Below are 21,007 nucleotides of genomic sequence, written 5' to 3'. Positions count from 1 at the left end.
CAAGAAAGATCACAACTGTGACTTAGGACAAGTTGTACAGTCATCACTAAATATAGTTTAGTGTTCCGAGTATTTAAAAAGTACAGTCTTGAACTCAGACAAACCTAAGGCTACCAATACTGAGAGATAGTTGTAGAGACTTTATATTTAAAAGAAACAAACAAACAAAAAACTCTCTATTAGAGTAGGTTTCTACCTGTTCTAAGGAAGGGGTGGGGGACAATCGTGGATAGAAAAGTTTGGCAACAAGTACTTTTCTAGCAGGTGAAAGCCTGATACGTCTTGCTATAAGATGCATTTTGCATAAGGAAAATGTGGTTGTTAGATAGAAGTATCTAGCACTTTTCAGGCACTTGACCTCCCTTGGTGGTAAAGTTGATGTTAAGATTTTTTTTAATGGAAAACATTAAATAATATAGTGACTTCAAGTCATGTTCCCACAGAACATCTGTGTTCCATAAATTAATCCAAATGTTCCCCGCTAAAATCAAATAATGACGCTATATAACCAATTCCAACCAAATGCGGAAATTATAGAACAATATCATTAATATCACACACAAGCAAAATTTTGCTGAAGATCATTGAAAAACGGCTACAGCAGTATATCAACAGGGATCTGCCCGAAATTCAGGCTGGTTTCAGAAGAGGATGTGGAACCAGGGATATCATCGCTGATGTTAGATGGATCCTGGCTGAAAGCAGAGAATACCAGAAGGATGTTTACCTGTGTTTTATTGATTATGCAAAGGCATTCGACTGTGTGGATCATAACAAACTATGGATAACACTGCGAAGAATGGGAATTCCAGAACACTTAATTGTGCTCATGAGGAACCTTTACATAGATCAAGAGGCAGTTGTTTGGACAGAAGAAGTGGATACTGATTGGTTTAAAGTCAGGAAAGTTGTGCGTCAGGGTTGTATTCTTTCACCATACCTATTCAATCTGTATGCTGAGCAAATAATACGAGAAGCTGGACCATATGAAGAAGAATGGGGCATCAGGATCGGAGGAAGACTCATTAACAACCTGCGTTATGCAGATGACACAACCTTGCTTGCTGCAAATGAAGAGCACTTGAAGCACTTACTAATGAAGATCAAAGACCACAGCCTTCAGTATGGATTGCACCTCGACATAAAGAAAACAAAAATCCTCACAACTGGACCAATGAGCAATAAATGATAAATAGAGAAAAGATTGAAGTTGTCAAGGATTTCATTTTACTTGGGTCCACAATCAATAGCCATGGAAGCAGCAGTCAAGAAATCAAACAAAGCGTTGCATTGGGTAAATCTGCTGCAAAGGACCTCTTCAAAGTGTTGAAGAGCAAAGATGTCACCCTGAAGACTAAGGTGCGCCTGACCCAAGCCATGGTATTTTCAATCGCATCATATGCATGTGAAAGCTGGACAATGAATAAGGAAGACAGAAGAAGAGTTGATGCTTTTGAACTGTGGTGTTGGCGAAGAATATTAAATATACCATGGACTGCCAAAAGAATGAATAAATCTGTCTTGGAAGAATTACAACCAGAATGCTCCTTAGAGGCAAGGATGGGGAGACTGCATCTTACATACTTTGGACATGTTGTTAGGAGAGATCACTCCCTGGAGAAGGACATCATGCCTGGCAGAGTACCGGGTCAGCGGAAAAGAGGAAGACCCTCAACAAGGTGGATTGACACAGTGGCTGCAACAATGAGCTTAAGCATAACAATGATTGTAAGGATGGCGCAGGACCGGGCAGTGTTTCTTTCTGTTGTGCTTAGGGTCCCAGTGAGTTGGAACCGACCCAACGGCACCTGACAACAACAACATAACCAATTCAGAGAAAAAAAGTAATAGATTAAAGTTAATAGATTGAATTCTTTCGATTTTAAGATATTCCACTATAAATTTGTCTTAAGCCTTTTTTGCCTACTACTTGTTGGATTGCTAGCAGAAAAAAAAAAAGGCTTGAAAACTATGAAATAGTATGCCTAAATAATATTAGAGAATCTGAAACTGCTGGTCATACTTAGTTCAATAGCTTGTTCTATAACGGAAGTATGCCCATAGTTTTGCTCTTATACTGCTCAAGAGCTACATTATCTCATAGTAAATGTTTTCCTAGTTCATATTATAGAACTCAGTATGTAAACATTTTAATATACCCAAAAGGGCATTATGAATTTTCTATTTATTGTCCCTAAATATGTTTAAGAACCACTACATTAATGTCTGGCTCTAAAACTATCTTTGGAGTCCATGTCAAAGGAATACTTTTAAGGTTAGGGTTCCAAGATAAGACTACCAAATTCTATTCTAAAGTGAAAAAATATGGCAAGATTCCAGTACAGATGTTACTAATGTTTCCATTTTTTCCCCTAGAATACTTAGCATGTAAAAAAAGTACACTGATATTAAGGATTTTTTATTTGTAAGTATCACTGTATTACAATTTGGGAAAATTTTACAATATACTTTCAGGCAGTTAGCTTTAAAATAATGAAACTTCAGCTCTTAGCACAAACAACCCTGACAACAATGCATTCAAATTACAGCTCAACTAGAAATATCTAGTTGAGAACCCTTAAAGTACAAAAACAAATTCTGGAAAAGCTGTAAAAAAAAAAAAAAGTTACCAACATTTTGAGGCACTGTCAGACTACAGTACTTTTAAGAGTTGGAAGGACTTTGAAAAAAGAACAAACATACAAAGCTGTATGTGCGCATCCACACACTCATATTGTGCTATAATGAAAAACCGTTTTCCCAAATTGTATAGACTAAGCATTTTACTGCAGCATCTCCTATTAAAGATAGTATGTTCTAGCTGCAGGAAGTTTTGGTAAGTAATATAAGGCGTTAGTACAGAAGCATGTACCATAATTGGAAACCGATTCTAGAGCTTCATTAGCAACAGTTTCTTAAGTGACTGGCAGCCCTTGGAGGGGAGTGTGAAAGAAGCATCGTAATTATGTTTATGATGAAATGCTAAGTCAATGTAGCAACGATTGCCTATTTCACAGGGTATACAACTTTGTAGCAAAGAAGATACAACAAAGTCTGTCACATTAGCAATAAAGCGTTGTTCTAGGAAGAAACATACATTTGACCTAGTAATATAATACTGTACATAAACTGGTAAAATGCCTGCAGACAAAAATGGTGCGTTACTGTATAATCTATCAACATGACAGTCTATATTCTATATATGGTAACTAGAGATATTTAGCATTTGCTACAAAAAAGTACAACAAATACTGAAGATCAACTTTTAACAGTTCCCTGATGTCAAATAAAATGAAGTCACTTCTGTTCTATGTTAAAAAATGTTTCCTGCTACCTTTTAATACAATTTATAAAACTTTACTAAATGAAATACTTTGTTCTAGAGAAACATCCATTGACTTACATGAAAATAAACAGTCCTATATCTTTAAAATCTATACATATTATTATAAGTCAGAAGAGTATTTACATTTAATATAGTATACAAAATGAAATATTTATGCATAAATAGCTTTTGCCATTCAAGATATGAAGACACACATGCATTGTTATAATTTGTACACCCTTACGTTGCAATTGAACATATATTTATGTGAAGTTTGACAAGTTAGGAAGAACAAGGGCATGCTAATCCAGAATAAATATTAAGCCAGAATACTAGTATGGTTAACTAGAGCCACGTGAATGGCCAGCAAGCAGCATAGACTGATAACTTTCTAGAATTTCTGTGGGTAACAATGCCGACCAGTAGCAAGTAAGATATGCATTACAGAGTAACAAAAACTTGAGCAGTATGTAGTAGATATTTAAACAGAATACTGGAAAGAATTTAGTCTAATTCCTAATTGTGCTTTAGGTAGGCAAAAGCTAAATAAAATGTTACACTAAAAATGATGTACTACAACCACAATATTTCTTGTGCTCTAGAATTCTCCTCCTCTCTCCTCCTCATACTTTTTAAATTAAAAGTATCTTGCTTCTTCCCCAAATGGGTTTGCTGAGGCGAGTACAAGATTTTAAAGCATGCACAAATTAAGCAACTAAAACCATGGGATTTTCTGCTCCTAATGCTATTTCCAGTCACTGATCAGATCAGTTACAGCAACATATATTTTCCTCTAGATGACAGGAACAAAGGCCATTTAGAGGTCAAGACATGTTGGGAGAGGTCTCACAACCAGTCTTAAGATGATCAAGGTATTACAGAAATAGTGATTTTGTCCTACATTTGACTCCCATATAATGATTGTTATTGAGTCTAAGGTCTTCACAAACACTGTAACAATGTCTAGATTTGGCAATAAGATATACATATCCAAAAGATGAAACAGAAATGCAGCGGTATCAACTAAAACACCTTTTAAAATAACTCTGTTTATAGAATTTTTTCCTAGTTGTGTTTCATACCAGTAACCGAATTAAACCACATGACAATCAAAAAATGTATATACTTCTTAACGTAAATAATAATTATAACATAGAGTAACATTTCTTCCATGATTTACTTTCATTTCATTTTGGGAAAAATGCACATAAATTTAGCAAACCTTCCAAATTAATCTAAAATAAGAAATTCCAGTTTTTGTCTGACAAATATTTTAATGTCAAAATATGTACTTAAAAATGCTTAGAAAGGAGTAATTACTGATAAATACCAACACTTGTTCAATGGGGTTGAAATAAAGCACTGCATAGTGTCCTGTAAAGCAGGTTACTCTTCTATATACATAAATGACACACAGAGAAATATAAAACAAAAGTTAAAAGCACACACAAAAGGCAACTTTCTGTTTTTCATGGTGATTACAAAAAGGCCTCCAACAAAAACATATAGCTTTAACCAATCCTCTTTGCCACTGTCCCTTGTGTTTTTTTTACAACTGAACTTACTAATATTCACCCAATAGTGCAATGCTCCTCTCTCAACCACAAGCATGTACTAAAATCATATTGTTGTTGTTGTTGTTAGGTGCTGTCGGTCAGTTCCAACTCATAGCGACCCTATGCACAACAGAAGGAAACACTGCCCGGTCCTGCGCCATCCTTACAATCGTTGTTATGCTTGAGCTCATTGTTGCAGCCACTGTGTCAATCCACCTCGTTGAGGGTCTTCCTCTTTTCCACTGACCCTGTACTCTGCCAGGCATGATGTCCTTCTCCAGGGAGTGATTCCTCCTGACAACATGTCCAAAGTATGTAAGACACAGTTTCACCATCCTTGCCTCTAAGGAGCATTCTGGCTGCACTTCTTCCAAGACAGGTTTGTTCTTTTGGCAGTCCATGGTATATTCAATATTCTTCGCCAACACCACCATTCAAAAGCGTCAACTCTTCTTCTGTCTTCCTTATTCATTGTCCAGCTTTCACATACATATGATGCGATTGAAAATACCATGGCTTGGGTCAGGCGCACCTTAGTCTTCAGAGTGACATCTTTGCTCTTCAACACTTTGAAGAGGTCCTTTGCAGCAGATTTGCCCAATGCAATGCGTCTTTTGATTTCTTGACTGCTGCTTCCATGGCTGTGGATTGTGGATCCAAGTAAAATGAAATCCTTGACAACTTCAATCTTTTCTCCGTTTATCATGATGTTGCTCATTGGTCCAGTTGTGAGGATTTTTGTTTTCTTTATGTTGAGATGCAATCCATACTGAAGGCTGTGGTCTTTGATCTTCATTAGTAAGTGCTTCAAGTCCTCTTCACTTGCAGCAAGCAAGGTTGTGTCATCTGCATAATGCAGGTTGTTAATGAGTCTTCCTCCAATCCTGATGCCCCATTCTTCTTCATATGGTCCAGCTTCTCGTATTATTTGCTCAGCATACAGATTGAATAGGTATGGTGAAAGAATACAGCCCTGAAGCACATCTTTCCTGACTTTAAACCAATCAGTAGCCCTTTGTTCTGTCCAAACAACTGCCTCTTGATCTATGTAAAGGTTCCTCATGAGCACAATTAAGTGTTCTGGAATTCCCATTCTTCGCAGTGTTATCCATAGTTTGTTATGATCCACACAGTTGAATGCCTTTGCATAGTCAATAAAACACAGGTAAACATCCTTCTGGTATTCTCTGCCTTCAGCCAGGATCCACCTGACATCAGCAATGATATCCCTGGTTCCACATCCTCTTCTGAAACCGGCCTGAATTTCTGGCAGTTCCCTGTCGATATACTGCTGTAGCCGTTTTTGAATGATCTTCAGCAGAATTTTGCTTGCGTATGATATTGTTTTATAATTTCCACATTCGATTGGATCACCTCTCTTGGGAATAGGCATAAATATGGATCTCTTCCAGCCAGTTGGCCAGGAAGCTGTCTTCCATGTTTCTTGGCATAGATGAGTGAGCACCTCCAGCACTGCATCTGTTTGTTGAAACATCTCAATTGATATTCCATCAATTCCTGGAGCCTTGTTTTTCGCCAATGCCTTCAGAGCAGCTTGGACTTCTTCCTTCAGTACCATCGGTGATCACATGCCACCTCTTGAAATGGCTGAACATCGACTAATTCTTTTTGGTATAATGACTCTGTGTATTCCTTCCATCTTCTTTTGATGCTTCCTGTGTCGTTTAATATTTTCCCCATGGAATCCTTCATTATTGCAGCTCAAGGCTTGAATTTTTTCTTCCGTTCTTTCAGCTTGAGAAACACCGAGTGTGTTCTTCCCTTTTAGTTTTCCATCTCCAGCTCTTTGCACGTGTCATTATAATACTTTACTTTGTCTTCTCGAGACGCCCTTTGAAATCTTCTGTTCAGTTCTTTTATTTCATCAATTCCTGCTTTTGCTTTAGCTGCTTGATGCTCAAGAACAAGTTAAAAAACCATATTAGGTTATATTAAGTCTGCCGACAATTTGGCAAATGTTACAACCAAGATAATACAGGCGGTTGCACATGGCCACCAAGGTAACTGACAATTTTTGATAACAAGATTTTTGTTTATCTTAGAGATTTGTGACAATTCCAATCCATAAATCTGTTTATTCTGTGATATTAAGTCTGAAATTAATGCAGAACAATTCAACTTATATGTAATACTTTAGTACCACTGGATGCTACACTGTTTGATTTAAAACCCTGGTTTATTTATCATTTAAGTAAAATTCAGGAATGATTTGCTCAGATAAAGCACATCTGCTAAAGCTACCTTGTCTTTTTCTTGGACTCACATACTGAAAACCACAAGAATGTTATAGGAAAGACACCTACAAAATTAAAAAGCAGAATTATACATCTTGATTTTTTTTTAAATTGCCAATTCGCTGCAAAACTAACCCAGCACAATTTCAAGACAATTAAAAAGAAATGAGGTTGCTTATGAAGTCCATAGCTTTGGTGACAACTTAGAACCAAACTTTAGATCTGCAGTTGATCCAGACCTGAACAGTTTGCTCATGCCTCATGATTCCATTTATTTGCAGGGCTTTATGGCTACAGGAAACCCTGGTGGCGTAGTGATTAAGTGCTAGGGCTGCTAACCAAAACGCTGGCAGTTTGAATCCACCCTATGCTCCTTGAAAACTCTATGAGGCAGTTAATCTGTCCTATAGTGTTGCTAGGAGTTGGAATCCACTTGACGTCAACGGGGTTTTGGTTATGGCTACAACATATTCTTCACTCATTGCACACATTACAGACACCTGTACATCTTAACCTACATCGTATTTTCCTTCTATGTCTTTGCCTAGTTCACCTTCTGGCAACTTAAGATCCTCACAAACTTCACCAGTTTTTGATAATCAATTCTCTTAATATTTGGAGCATCCATTTTGTGAGTAGAAGGACAAATATCTTCATATTTTTTCACCATGAAAATATCAATTCCAACAAGGTGAACCTTGGCATGACCATGCTTTCCAGTTTTGGAAGTTGACATCTCCACTATTTTGCTTGGTGGTCCTTTGAGCACCACGAAGCCGTTTGTGCGCAGGGCTGAGCACTGCATGGGGTTGGTTAAGTGCCGAAAGCTCCAGCATCTCCAGTAGTGAAATCAATTTCATCCTCCATGGTGGGCAGGGGAGATGGTAGCTTTTCCGAGGGAACTTTTAGCAGGGAAAGAGTGCCTTTTGCCTGCCCACCCGCACTGGTCCCCACAGCTGCTGCAACGGCGTCGGTGGTGGCAGCAGCAGTTCCATGTCCAGAATTTTTAATGGGGCTTGATCACATACTGCCTGCATGGATAATCTTTAGTGTCTAGCCCTTCTGGAGTGAAACTGATGCTGCATGGTCCAAAGCCCCATTATAAATCATACTGTTAGACTGGTGGCAAAAGCTCCCAGGCAAACAAAGACACTCCTATCAGGCAGGACATTCCAAGCATCTCCCAGCAGCTAAGGCCAGACCTCTCTTTTATGTCTTCTAATTTGTCTGTTTCAGTCATCTAGTGCTGCTATAACAGAAATACCACAAGTGGATGGCTTTAACAAAGAGAAATTTATTTTCTCTCAGCCTAGGACGCTAGAAGTCCAGATTCAGGGTGCCAGCTCCAGGGGAAGGCTTTTTCTGTCAGTTCTGGGAGAAGGTACTTGTCATCAATCTCCTCCTGGTCTCAGAGCTTCTCAGCACAGGAACCCCAGATCCAAAGGACGTGCTCTGCACCCCCTGCCACTGTCTCGGTGGTATGAGGTCCTCCTGTCTCTCTGTTCTCTTCTCTCTTTTATATCTCAAAAGAGATTGATTTAAAACACAACCTAATCTTGTAAACTAAGTCCTGCCTTATTAACATAACTGCCTCTAATCCTGCCTCATTAACATCATAGAGGTAGGATTTACAACACACAGGAAAATCACATCAGATGGCAAAATGGTGGACAATCACACAATACTGGGAATCACTGCCTAGCCAAGTTGACACACATTTTGGGGGAATACAATTCAATCCATGACATTGTCTTTTATAAAGATATTCACCACAGTTTTAATTTGGAGCTCTGGTGGTGCAGTGGTTAAGAGCTTGGCTGCTAACCTAAAGGATGGCAGTTCAAACCCACCAGCCATTCCTTGGAAACCCTATGGGGGCAGTTCTACTCTGTCCTATAGGGTCACTGTGAGTTGAAATCAACTCGATGGCAATGGGGTTTTTTTTTTTGTTTGCTGGTTTTGGTTTTGGTTTTAATTTAATACTTCTAGGTTGGTTTTTGTTTTTGTCCATTTAAAGTTTCTATTGAATTTTCATTTTTGTTTCCAAATAACTACTAAGGCACTCTATGGAACAGTTCTACTCTGGGATCACCACGAGTCAGATGCCAACTTGATGGCAGCTAATAACAACCAAAACTCCAAATATTTTTAAATTATTTGAATTTGTCAGAAAATGGCATATAGAGAAAACAGTGAAAATTTTTCTTGGAAGAAAACGTTCAGAACTCTTTAAATATCTGTAATTTTACAAGTAGTGAGATGTAGAGGAAGAAGGTGCCAGAGAACAGGCAATTAAACTACCAAAATTAGAACCATGAAAGAACATTACTTGAATAGGAAAAAGGCACAATGTCTTGAAACTCTGATAAATGCTATTTTGGTATCAAACACTCAAAGTTGGTAAAGTAGAAAAAGGCTTTCATCTTCAGTTTATTACAGAAGAATCATTTTAAATAATTAATGTCGTCATTAGGTACCGTTGAGTCGATTCCCACTCATAGTGACTCTATGTACAACAGAATGAAACATTGCCTGGTCCTGTACCATCCTCACAATCGTTGCTATGTTTGAGCCCATTATTGCAGTCACTGTGTCAATCCATCTCGTTGAGGGTCTTCTTCTTTTTCGCTCACCCTCCACTTTACCAAGAGTGATATCCTTCTCCAGAGACTGGTCCCTCCTGACAATGGGCCCAAAGTTCGTAAGACAAAGTCTCACCATCCTTGCTCTAATGAGCATTCTGGCTATACTTCTTCCAAGACATATTTGTTTGTTCTTCTGGCAGTCCATGGTATATTCAATATTTTTTGCCAACACCGTCTTCTTCGGCCTTCTTTATTCATTTTCCAGCTTTTGCATGCATATGAGGCAATTGAAAATACATGGCTTGGATCAGATGCACCTTAGTCCTCAAAGTGATATCTTTGCTTTTTAACACTTTAAAGAGGTTTTTTGCAGCAGATTTGCCTAAAATTCTTGTTTGTATTTCTTAACTGCTGCTTCCATGGATGTTGATTGTGTATCCAAGTAAAATGAAATCCCTAACAACTTCAATCTTTTCTCCGTTTATCATGATGTTATTTGTTGGTCCAGTTGTGAGGATTTTCGTTTCCTTTATGTTGAGGTGTAATCCACACTGAAGGCTAGAGCCTTTGATCGTCATCATCAAGTGCTTCAAGTCCTTCACTTTCAGCAAGCAAAGTTGTGTCATCTGTATAACACAGGTTGTTAATGAGTCTTCTTCCAATCTTGATGCCACCTTCTTCATGTAGTCCAGCTTCTCGGATTATTTGCTCAGCATACAGATTGAATAAGTATGGTGAAAGGATACAACCCTGACACAAAACTTTCCTGATTTTAAACCTTGCTCTGTTCAAACAACTGCCTCTTGGTCTATGTAAATAATTAATAGTACAAGTAAATTTTGCTCCCTGGCTTTGTGCCAACAGAATGAAGGGTTGCTAACTAATATACACATTTATGTTACTCATTTATTTTGTAAAACTGTTGGGTAAAAAGATATTGCTGAACAGGTTTGAATCACTGTGCGGATTAAACCATTCTCAGATACCTTAGTTTCACCTATGCATTTATGACATTGAATATACTAATTACAAATCATCTTTATATGTATGATAAGGAGCATTATCCTTGAGCCAATACTTTTTCATAAGGTAGTTTCCACAGCATTGGAAAATCCCCATTATTGGACAAATAGCATAACTACTACCCCGGTTCTTCGTGAGTTTTTATTTGTGAGGCTGATTATTTGCCTGTTTTGTCAATTGCCTGTTTACAATTTATTGCCCATTTTCTATTTAGTCATCCATCATTTTTCTTACTGATATTCTATATTCTAGACACTGACCCTTTGTCAGTTATAAGCATGGAAAATATCTTCTCCCAGCCTGTGGTTTTTCCTTACACTTCATGGTATGTTTTGGTTAATGGATTTTGTTTTGTTTAAATATTTTTTTATATAAAACTATCTCAAGCTTACAGAAAAGCTGCAAAGACATTTAAAATAGCTATTTTCCCCTGAACAGTTCTTTTTTTACCTGATGCCATATTATCTCTGAATACTTCAGTATTTTCTACAAACAAGGACCTTCTTCTATATAACCATAGAAAAACCAGGAAAACCAGGTAATTAACAGATATATTACTAACCTCTAAACCTCAGAACCCATTAAAGTTTCACCTATTGTCCCAATAATGACCTTGATAGCAAAAGGACATAACTTAGGATTGTGTTTAGCATTTAGTTATCATGTCTCTTTAGTGTTCTTCAATGAGGAATAGTTCCTCAACCTTCTTTGCCTTTCACAACCTTTTAAAGATTGTGTCTTTGTTAGTAGCTGCTGTCGAGTGGGCTCCTCAGTCTCATGGAAACCCCATGCACAGGGAGTGGACTGTTGTAATCCACAGGGTTTTCATAGATTGATTTTCAGAAATAAATCGCCAGGCCTTTCTTCCTAGTCCATCTGAGTTGAAAGCTTCACTGAAACCCGTTCAATATAATAGCAACACGAAAGCCTCCACTGACAAACAGGTAGTGGCTCTGCATGATCTCCTGCATGGAAGGTGAGAATTCTTCTACTGAACAACTACTGCCCTCAGAATTCTCGCCACTCCTGCCTTTTAAAAAAAAATTATTAATGTTTCTATGGCGTACTTTTCCCATAATGTTATGGATTGAATTGTGTTCCCCAAAATTATATATTGTAAGTCCTAACCTATTTTTTTTTTTTTTAACCTCTATGCCTGTGGTTACAATCTCATTTGGGAATGGCTTGTCTTTGCTATGTTAATGAGGCAGGATTAGTGTAGGGTGTATCTTAAGTCAATCTCTTTTGAGATATAACAGAGATTAAACAAGCAAGTGAGAGAAGTAGAGATGAGGGAAGAGAGATGTCAAGCCACATGAAGATTGTCCAGGAGCAGAAGCTCAGTAGAGACAAGGACGTTCTTCCAGAGCCAACAGAAAGAAAGCCAACCCCTAGAAGTGGCACCTTGAACTTGGACTTCTAGCCACCTAAACTGTGAGAAGATAAATTTCTGTTTGTTAAAGCCATCCACTTGTGGTATTTCTATCATAGCAGGACTAGATAACTAAGACACCATCCTTTTACTTTCAATCTACTTTTGTTGTATTTGAAGTGAATTCTCGTAGACAGCATGTTGTTGGATGGTGATTTTTCTTTTTTTGTCTATTCTGCTAATCTTTGTCTTTTAATTGGTGAATTTAGAACATTTACATTTAAGGTAACTATTGATCCATTAGGGTTTAAGTCTGCTCTTTTAATATTTGTTTTCTGTTCTTTTCCTCTGTTTCTCATGTCTCTATTTCTCTTTTCTTACCTTCCTGTGAGTTACTGGAGCATTTTCTAGGATTTCATATTGATTTCATTTTACTTGGATCCACAATCAATACCCATGGAAGCAGCAGTCAAGAAATCAAATGATGTATTGCACTGGGCAAATCTGCTGCAAAGGACCAGTTTAAAGTGTTGAAAAGCAAAGATGTCACCTTGAAGACTAAGGTGCGCCTGACCCAAGCCATGGTATTTTCAATCGCATCATATGCATGTGAAAGCTGGACAATGAATAAGGAAGACCAAAGAAGAATTGATGCCTTTGAATTGTGGTGCTGGAGAAGAATATTGAATATACCATGGACTGCCAAAAGAATGAACAAATCTGTCTTGGAAGAAGGGCAACCAGAGTTCTGCTTAGAAGCAAGGATAGTGAGACTTCATCTCACATACTTTGAACATGTTATCAGGAGGAACCAGTCCCTGGAGAAGGACATCGTGCTAGGTAAAGTACAGGGTCAGCGGAAAAGAGGACGACCCTCAATGAGAAGGATTGACACAATGGCTGCAACAATGGGCTCAAGCATAACGACGATTGTCAGGATGGCGCAGGACCGGGCAGCATTTTCTTCTGTGGTACATAGTGTCGCTATGAGTCGGAATCAACTTGACAGCACCCAACAACAATAACAACAACATCATTCTTTGAGCACTTCCTTACTTTCTGGCACAATATGTTCCAAGCTCATCTTGCACTTTCCCGGCTCCAGTCTTAGAATAAGCCATTTCCCTAAAAAGCCTTGAATCCTTTAGGGCAGTGGTATTTAGAAACCATGACGGGGGACAGGGGTGGCTAGCAGATACCCTCCTTTCCCCCCTCAGGCTCCACTCAGCTTTTCCTGATAGAAAGTGTGTGACAGTAAGGTTAGATGTACCTCTGGTCACAGTAAATGCTTCTCTTACAGCACCTGAGAACCCCACCAGGCTCTCCGATCAGCCTGACGTTGGTGGGTAAGAAGTTATGGGCTTGGTGTTGAGGATGAGCTTAACTTTGCCAGCTGCAGACATAGCAGGAGAATTCGTGAGAGATCTAAGAGCTGGACCAATGAATCCCGTAATTTGTTGCGGGGCAGGGATAGGTTATTTAAATGAGCAACAACGAACCCACTCCCGCGATTGGTGCGTTTCTGTTTCGCCCTGTCATGTCTTACTGCAGGGCATTGGGCCCCAGGGGTCTGACTAGGGCCAGCCACGGAGACTTGCTCACCCCTCTCCACCACCCTGTCTCTCCCCACCCCTCTGTCAATCCTTCCGCCCCACCTCTCTGGTTTCTTCCAGGCCATATACGTACCACCCCCAGCCTTTCTTTCCAGGTCACCCCCTTGTCTCCCGGATTCCCCGCTCTACTGAGTTGGTGTGCTTGTCTCTTTGGAGCAGCCTGCGCCGGTGCGAGGGGCCCGGGGAGAGTCTGGTTGCGCAGCCAGGGCGGAGCCTTCTTGGCAAGGCGCTGGGTGTGACAGGGGCGGGGCTTGCCGGGGACTGCAGGAAGCCGAGGAGACGGTGTGAAGAGGTCCTTATATTGTGATTAATAAATGGGAGAGTGTATTGGGGACTTACTAAGTACCAGCCACCGTATTTGTTCTGGATACATGTCCTGTCCTTTAAGATCTCATGAGGCCTCACACAGTTACCTGTGTTTTCTAAATGGAGGAAACGGGCTCAAAGATTTGACCAGGTTATGTAGTTCTTGGCAAAGCTCAGATCAGGATAGCTGCCTACTAGGCTCTCTGGGTATGCGAAGGATGCCCTGCAGATGCAGCACATGATTCTCTTCGGTAGATGGGGGAGGATCAGAGAAAACAGGAGAGAATCACGATCCGGGGTCACCCAGGGCCCTCTGCCCCCGGCGAGGCAGACATGGCTCCCCATTGTCCCTGTGCCTTCTGGACAGTGGGTTACAAAAGTCCCCCGGGTCTGCCTGGGTCTGCCAGGGCTAGGGGTTCGCCGGCGGCAGGCTAGATGAGAAGACGCCCCTATATACCTGCCGGGAGGGTCCGTTCCAAGGAACATACTTCCCCAAAGTAGCTGCTCCTTTTCTGCATTCTTTTTTTTCCTACACTCTCACTAAATATTGTATGAATCTCTGAACTTACAGTATCTTTACCAGTATTTAAAATTCATATAAATGTTGTCAGCATATGTGTTCTTATGCAGTACACCGTACTCCTCTTAACATATCTCCTGGAGGTTAATCTTTTCTTGGTTTCATTGCAGATAACATTTAACACTCCGTAGACTGTATTTTTCACTTTTTATAAATGGTATGTTTTGATGAACGAACGTTTTTAAGTTGAATATAGGAGAATCAAGTGCTCCTTTCCTATGTAGTTTGTGTGTTTGTATCTAATTTAGGGAATTTTTTTAAACAAACACCTAATATTTATTAGTAAATTAGTACACTTGAAGACATTTTTCCCATCTCAGTTCCTTACCACTACCCACAACCCCCTACCCACGCAAATGTAGTCCACACCATCCTTGCATTATAATCTCAAAACTGAGCATTAGATGGTATGTTGATAAATGTGAGCATAGTTGCAAATATATCAGACAAGAGTTCTTACAGCTGCCATTTTAAATTAAAGTGATTGAATGAAGTTAACCCACCAAGACCAATTTAAGAAATTCTTTTCTATCCCAAGTTACAAAGTTATTCCCTTACAATTTCTTCTATAATTTTTAAAGTTTTGGGTTTCATATTTGATGTTTCAATCCCTCAGGACTGCTTTCCATCTACATTGCAAAGTAAGGATCTGATTTCATTTTTTCCCCCATGTGAATACCTGATTGTCCCAGCTGCTTATTAAAATATTAAAATATCCGACTGATTTGTAGTGGATCTAGACAGATGTCTGTTTCTGGGGACCATCTTTTTTCCTTATTTGGAACGTTTGTATTTCCTTTCAACAATATCACACTGCCTTGATGACCACATCTTTATGATAAGTCTTGAGATTTGTGGGCAATTTCCCCATCTTGCTTTTTTTAAAAGACTCTCTTAGGTCATTACATTTCCGTATAAATTTTAAAGTCAGCTTTTGAAATTCCTTAGGAAACCTTTTTAAAATTTTGCCTGAAATTGCATTGAATTCAAGATTAATTTGGTGAGAATCAACATCTTACTGATATTGATTTTTCCTATAGATGAATGTGATGTAACTCTTCATTTCTTTAGGCATCCTTTTCTGTCTTCCATAAGTGTTACAATTTTTCCATAAAAGTTGACCCTAGAGACAACTACATGAGTTGAGCTCCTGGCTCTAGTAAGATATTTGACCTTGGGAAATTTACTGAACCTCTCAGTGCTACATACAGCATGCTCATCTGCACATTGTAGATAATAATAATACTTGTTTCACAGGATTACTTTGAGGATTAGGTATGTACTTGGGGTAAGTGCAGGGCACACAGTAATCACTATAATTATTTTCACAACTCTCCCAGATTTATTTCTAGGTCCTCACGTTTTTGGTTGCTATTGTAGATGTTTTTCAGTTGTATTTTCTAAATGTTTTTTTTTTTGCCTGTGTATAGAAATACAATGGGTTTTGGAATATTTAGCCTATATTACAGCAACCTTGCTGAAATCTCTTATTATTTCTAATACTGTATCTGTGGAGCCTTGGATTTTCTGTATAAACAATCATATCTGCTGATAATAACATTTTTTTTTGCTATCATTGCACCTATTATATCTGCCTTTTCCCTTCTTGCCCTAGTTAAAAAAAAGACCACTAGTAAAATATTGGATAGAAGCAGGTGATAACAGTTACCAACATGTTTGCCAATTTCTTGTTCCTCATCTCTTCTTTCATCTCCAACCTTTCTTGTGGTACTACTGTCAAGTTAATTTAGTGATGGTTCTTAATAAACTTGCCCTGACTTTATTTTCTGAAATGTTTTTATTTTGCCTGCATTTTTAGTTGGGTAAACACATCTGTCTTAGGTTGGGTTCTCTAGAGAAGCAAGACCAGTGAAGCGTCTATATATATATTATATATATATATATATTATATATATATATATATATAATATATATATGTAGAAAGAGAGAGAGAGAGGGAGAGTTATATCAAGGAAATGGCTCATGCAGTTGTAGAGGCTGGAAAGTCTCAAGTCCGTGGGTTAGGTTGGAGGCTTCTCCTGACTCAGCAGGGGCTGGCGAACTGAAGATTGGCAAGTCAGACAACAGGCCTCTGGTCCACAGGCTGTGGAGGACAACAAATTCCAAGATCAGCAGGTGGGCTGACAGGCCACTGGCTCAACGACTGCAAAAGCTGACGAGTCCCAAGATTGGCAGGTAAGCTGCTAGCTCATGCCCCAAGAACTGAAGGTCAGATGAAAAGGAGCCAGCTGCAGGGTCCAGAGCAAGCAAAAGCCAGAAAGTTCCGCTGTATTAGATGCAGGCCACATCCCCAAGGGAACTCCTTTTCAACTAATTGGCTACTCACAGCAGATTCCATCATGGAGGTGATCACATTATGTCAGATCTCAGCATGGAAGTGATTACATCATTATATGACTACCAAACTAGATCATAACTGAAAAAACCACTGAGAATTATGGCCCAGCCAAATGGACACACAACCTTAATGATTACAATGTCTTTTTAAAAAGTCATCTTTATTGAGGTATATTTGACATACAATAAACTGCACATATTCAAAGTGTACTATTTGATAAGTTTTACATATGTATACACCAGTGAAACCATCACCACAATCAAAAGAGTGAACATATTCTTTGCCCCCAGAAGTTTCCTCTTGCTCATTTGTAATCCCTCGCTCCTGCCCCTGCTTGCCCTCCTAGGCAGCCACTGGTCTGCTTTTTGCCTCCATAGATTAGTTTGCATTTTCTAGATTTTTATGTAAACAGAATGATAATGCTGCTGTAACAGAAATACCACAAGTGAATGGCTTTAACAAACAGAAGTTTATTCCTTCACAGTTTAGGAGGCTCGAAGTCTGAATTCAGGGTGCCAGCTCCAGGGGAAGGCTTTCTTTCTCTGTTGGCTCTGGGGAAAAGTCCTTGTCATCAATCTTCCCCTGGTCTGAGAGCTTCTCAGTGCAGGGACCCCAGGTCCAAAGAATGCACATGCTCCTGGCTCTTCATGCTTGGTGGTAATGAGGACCCTCTCTTCTCCGCTCGCTTCTCTCTTTTATATCTCAAAAGAGATTGATTCAAGATACAACCTAATCTTTTAGATTGTGTCCTGCCTCATTAACATAACTGCCTCTAATCCTGCCTCACTTACATCATAAGGGTTAGAATTTACAACACATAGGATAATTACATCAGATCACAAGATGGAGGACAACCACACAATACCGGGAATCTTGGCCTAGCCAAATTGACACACACTTTGGGCGACACAATTCAATCCATAACGTATACTATGTACTTTTTTTTGTCTAGCATCTGTCATGCAGCATTATTATTTTGAAAATCATCAGTGTTGTGTGTATCAATATTTATTTCTTTTTTATTGCTGAGTGGTTTTCTATTGTATGAATATTCCACATTTTGTTTATCTATTTACCTGTTGATGGACATTTGGATTGTTCCAGTTTTTTCTATTACAGATAAAGCTGCTATGAACATTGGTGTACAAAGCAGTATATTGTAGTTCTATTTCTCTGATCATTCTTGTAGGCGAACATGTCAGACTTTGCATTTGAAGGACAATATCTAGTTTATAACATCTGTTCCAACATCATGCACAAATATTTTTTGTTGACATTTTTGATGACGATGTTAAAAATCAAGTTTAAAAACTTTTAAAAGGGGCACACCAGCCCAGGAGCAAGGACAAGAAGGCAGGAAGGGATAGGAAAGCTGGTAATGGGGAACCCAAGGTTGAGAAGGGAGTGTTGGCATGTCGTGGGGTTGTTAACCAATGTCATAAAACAGTGTGTGTACTAACTGTTTAACGAGAAGCCAGTTTATTCTGTAAACCTTCGTCTAAAGTACAATAAAAAAAATGTTTTACATGCAGCTGTAAAGAGAAATGAAGTTCTGATTCATGCCGCAATATGGATGAACCTGGAAGACATGCTGAGGGAAGAAAGTCACAAAAGGACGAATACTGCATGATCTCACTTATATGACATAAGCAGATATATAGGAACGAAAGATTGTTAAAGGAGCCCTGCTGGCTTGTCTGCTAACCAAAAGGTAGGTGATTCAAACCCACCAGCTGCTCCGCAGGAGAAAGATGTGGCAGTCTGCTTCCGTAAAGATTTACAGCATTGGAAACCCTATGGGGCAGCTCTGCTCTGTTGTATAGGGTCACTATGAGTTGGAATTGACTCAAGAGTAACACATTTGGTCTTTTGGTTTTAAAGATTATTTATGGTTACCAGGGGTGGGAAGGAGAAGGAAAGGGGTAGTTTTTGTTTGGTGGGCATTGAGTTTATATTAATGGTGGTGGAATGTTTTGGAGGAAAGTGATAATTGTGGCACAGTATGAAAAATGTAATCAATGTCATTGAGTTGCAAAGGTGGGAGTTGTGTTCGTGGATGTTTTGGTGTGTATACTTTTACCACAATAAAAGAAAAAAAGAGAGAGAGAGAGAAACCTTTTACAAATCATTCATTTTTGAAAGTCACTGAAGTCAATAACATATAAAAATGATGTTTTTAAAGTCAGGCCTAGTAGAGGTGATAGAATCACTACCTTGGCTCCTGGGACACTGAGCTCCTGATTTTTCATACACCTCTCTGAGTAGCTCATTCAACCTTTAATCATCAAATTATTATTAAACAGCTACTCTGTGCTGGGTACTGTTCTAGGTGGTTGAAGACATAGCACCAAGCAAACCAGACTCCCCTTGTTCTCATAGATCCAGCATTTCTGTGGGAGATAGCTCCTCTTTGGAATATTTTTATGAACTTCTCATACTCAGCACAATCCTTATTCTTGGGCATTCCCTAGCCTCCTGTTCTTGACCCTCTGTCTTCTCTCTACCCACTTTCCTTGGGCAATCACCTCCTTGCTCATTATTTTAAACTTCTACCCACGTGCTTCTCACTACCAGATTCAGCCCTGATCTCTGTCCTGCTTGACATATGGGAATGCCTCACAGATATTTCAAGCTCAACATAACCAGAATGATCTTGACACTTTACAGTCCAATCACCTTTATTCCTTTGCCCCGCCCTCCTCCTCTGGCATTAACACCAAAATAGCCCTGAAACAAAAGTATTCTAAATTTGTAAGTGGAATTCTCCTTCCCCCACTGTTATTGTGTCCCCCCAAAAATGTGTATCAACTTGGCTAGGCCATAGTTTTCCAGTACTGTGTAGTTGTCCACCATTTTGTGATCTGCTGTGATTCTCCTATGTGTTGTAAATACTGCCTCTATGATGTTAATGAGGCAGGATTAGAGGCAGTTATGTTAATGAGGCAGGACTCAATCTATAGGATTAGGCTGTATTTTGAGTCAATCTCTTTTGAGATATAAAAGAGAGAAGGGAGCAGAAGGGAGAGGGACCTCATGCCACCAAGCAAGAAGAACCAGGAGGGGAGTGTGTCCTTTGGACCCAAGGTTCCTGCACTGAGAAGCTCCTAGACCAGGGGAAGACTGATGACAAGGACCTTCCTCCAAAGCTGACAGAGAGACAAAGCCTTCCGCTGAAGCTGGCACCCAGAATTCAGACTTCTAGCCTACTAGACTGTGAGAGAATACATTTCTCTTTGTTAAAGCCATTTACTTATGGTATTTCTGTTATTGCAGCACTAGATGACTAAGGCACCCACATTTCATAAAAATGCAAGACTTGTGGATTTTACATTCTCAAATAAATTCTGTTCCAGTTCCTCCTTTTTGTCTGTCCTTCCACAGCTCTAGTTTAAGTCTTCAGCTCCTAATCTATTCTCCCCCTTCTGTTCTGGATCCCTCTCCCTTTCACTTGACACTGCAGCTGGGGGAATCACTCTGAAGACTAACCTGCCCCTATCATTCTCCTGCTAAAATTCATTAGCTTTTCCTTGACTACATAAAGCAGTCCCAACTCCTTCAAAAGGAGCCCTGGTGGCACAGTGGTTAAAGTTAAAGCTCAGCTGCTAACCGAAAGGTCAGGGGTTTGAAACCACCAGCTGCTCCACGGGAGAAAGATGTGGTGGTCTACTTCCATAAAGATTTACACCCTGGAACCCCGTGGGGTCGCTATGAGTTGGAATCAGAGGACAGTCGGTTTTTTTTTTTTAAACTCCTTCAAAAGGAGCTCTGGTAAGACAGGGAACAGAGGGCCCCCGCAAATCTGCAAACAAAGTACAGGAAATGGGCCAGGGCTCAGAAACAAAGCCATTTCCCCAGAACAATGGGGCTGTGTATCAGAAAATAGCTCACAAACTTCTTTAATGTTGTCTTTCTTTCAAAAGCAGCTGGAGAAAACCAGCTCCAGGGACATGCGCAGAACATTCACCTGTGACCGCCGTGTGACCTTCCACCAGGGGCAGTGAGGGCCTGCAGTTACAGACAGGGAATCGAACTC

The 21,007-nt window shown here is 39.5% G+C and overlaps 1 pseudogene; it reads right to left on the bottom strand.

Moving 5' to 3' along the window:
• Positions 1 to 7,540: 7,540 nt before the first annotated feature.
• Positions 7,541 to 8,003, bottom strand: LOC100657759 (eukaryotic translation initiation factor 5A-2-like; annotated as a pseudogene).
• Between the last annotated feature and the right edge of the window lie 13,004 nt (positions 8,004 to 21,007).

This window comes from Loxodonta africana, chromosome X, assembly GCF_030014295.1.
Source record: "Loxodonta africana isolate mLoxAfr1 chromosome X, mLoxAfr1.hap2, whole genome shotgun sequence".
NCBI lineage: Eukaryota > Metazoa > Chordata > Mammalia > Proboscidea > Elephantidae > Loxodonta > Loxodonta africana.
Note: the sequence above shows the minus strand (reverse complement) of the source record. Positions and strands in the feature narration are given on the sequence as shown.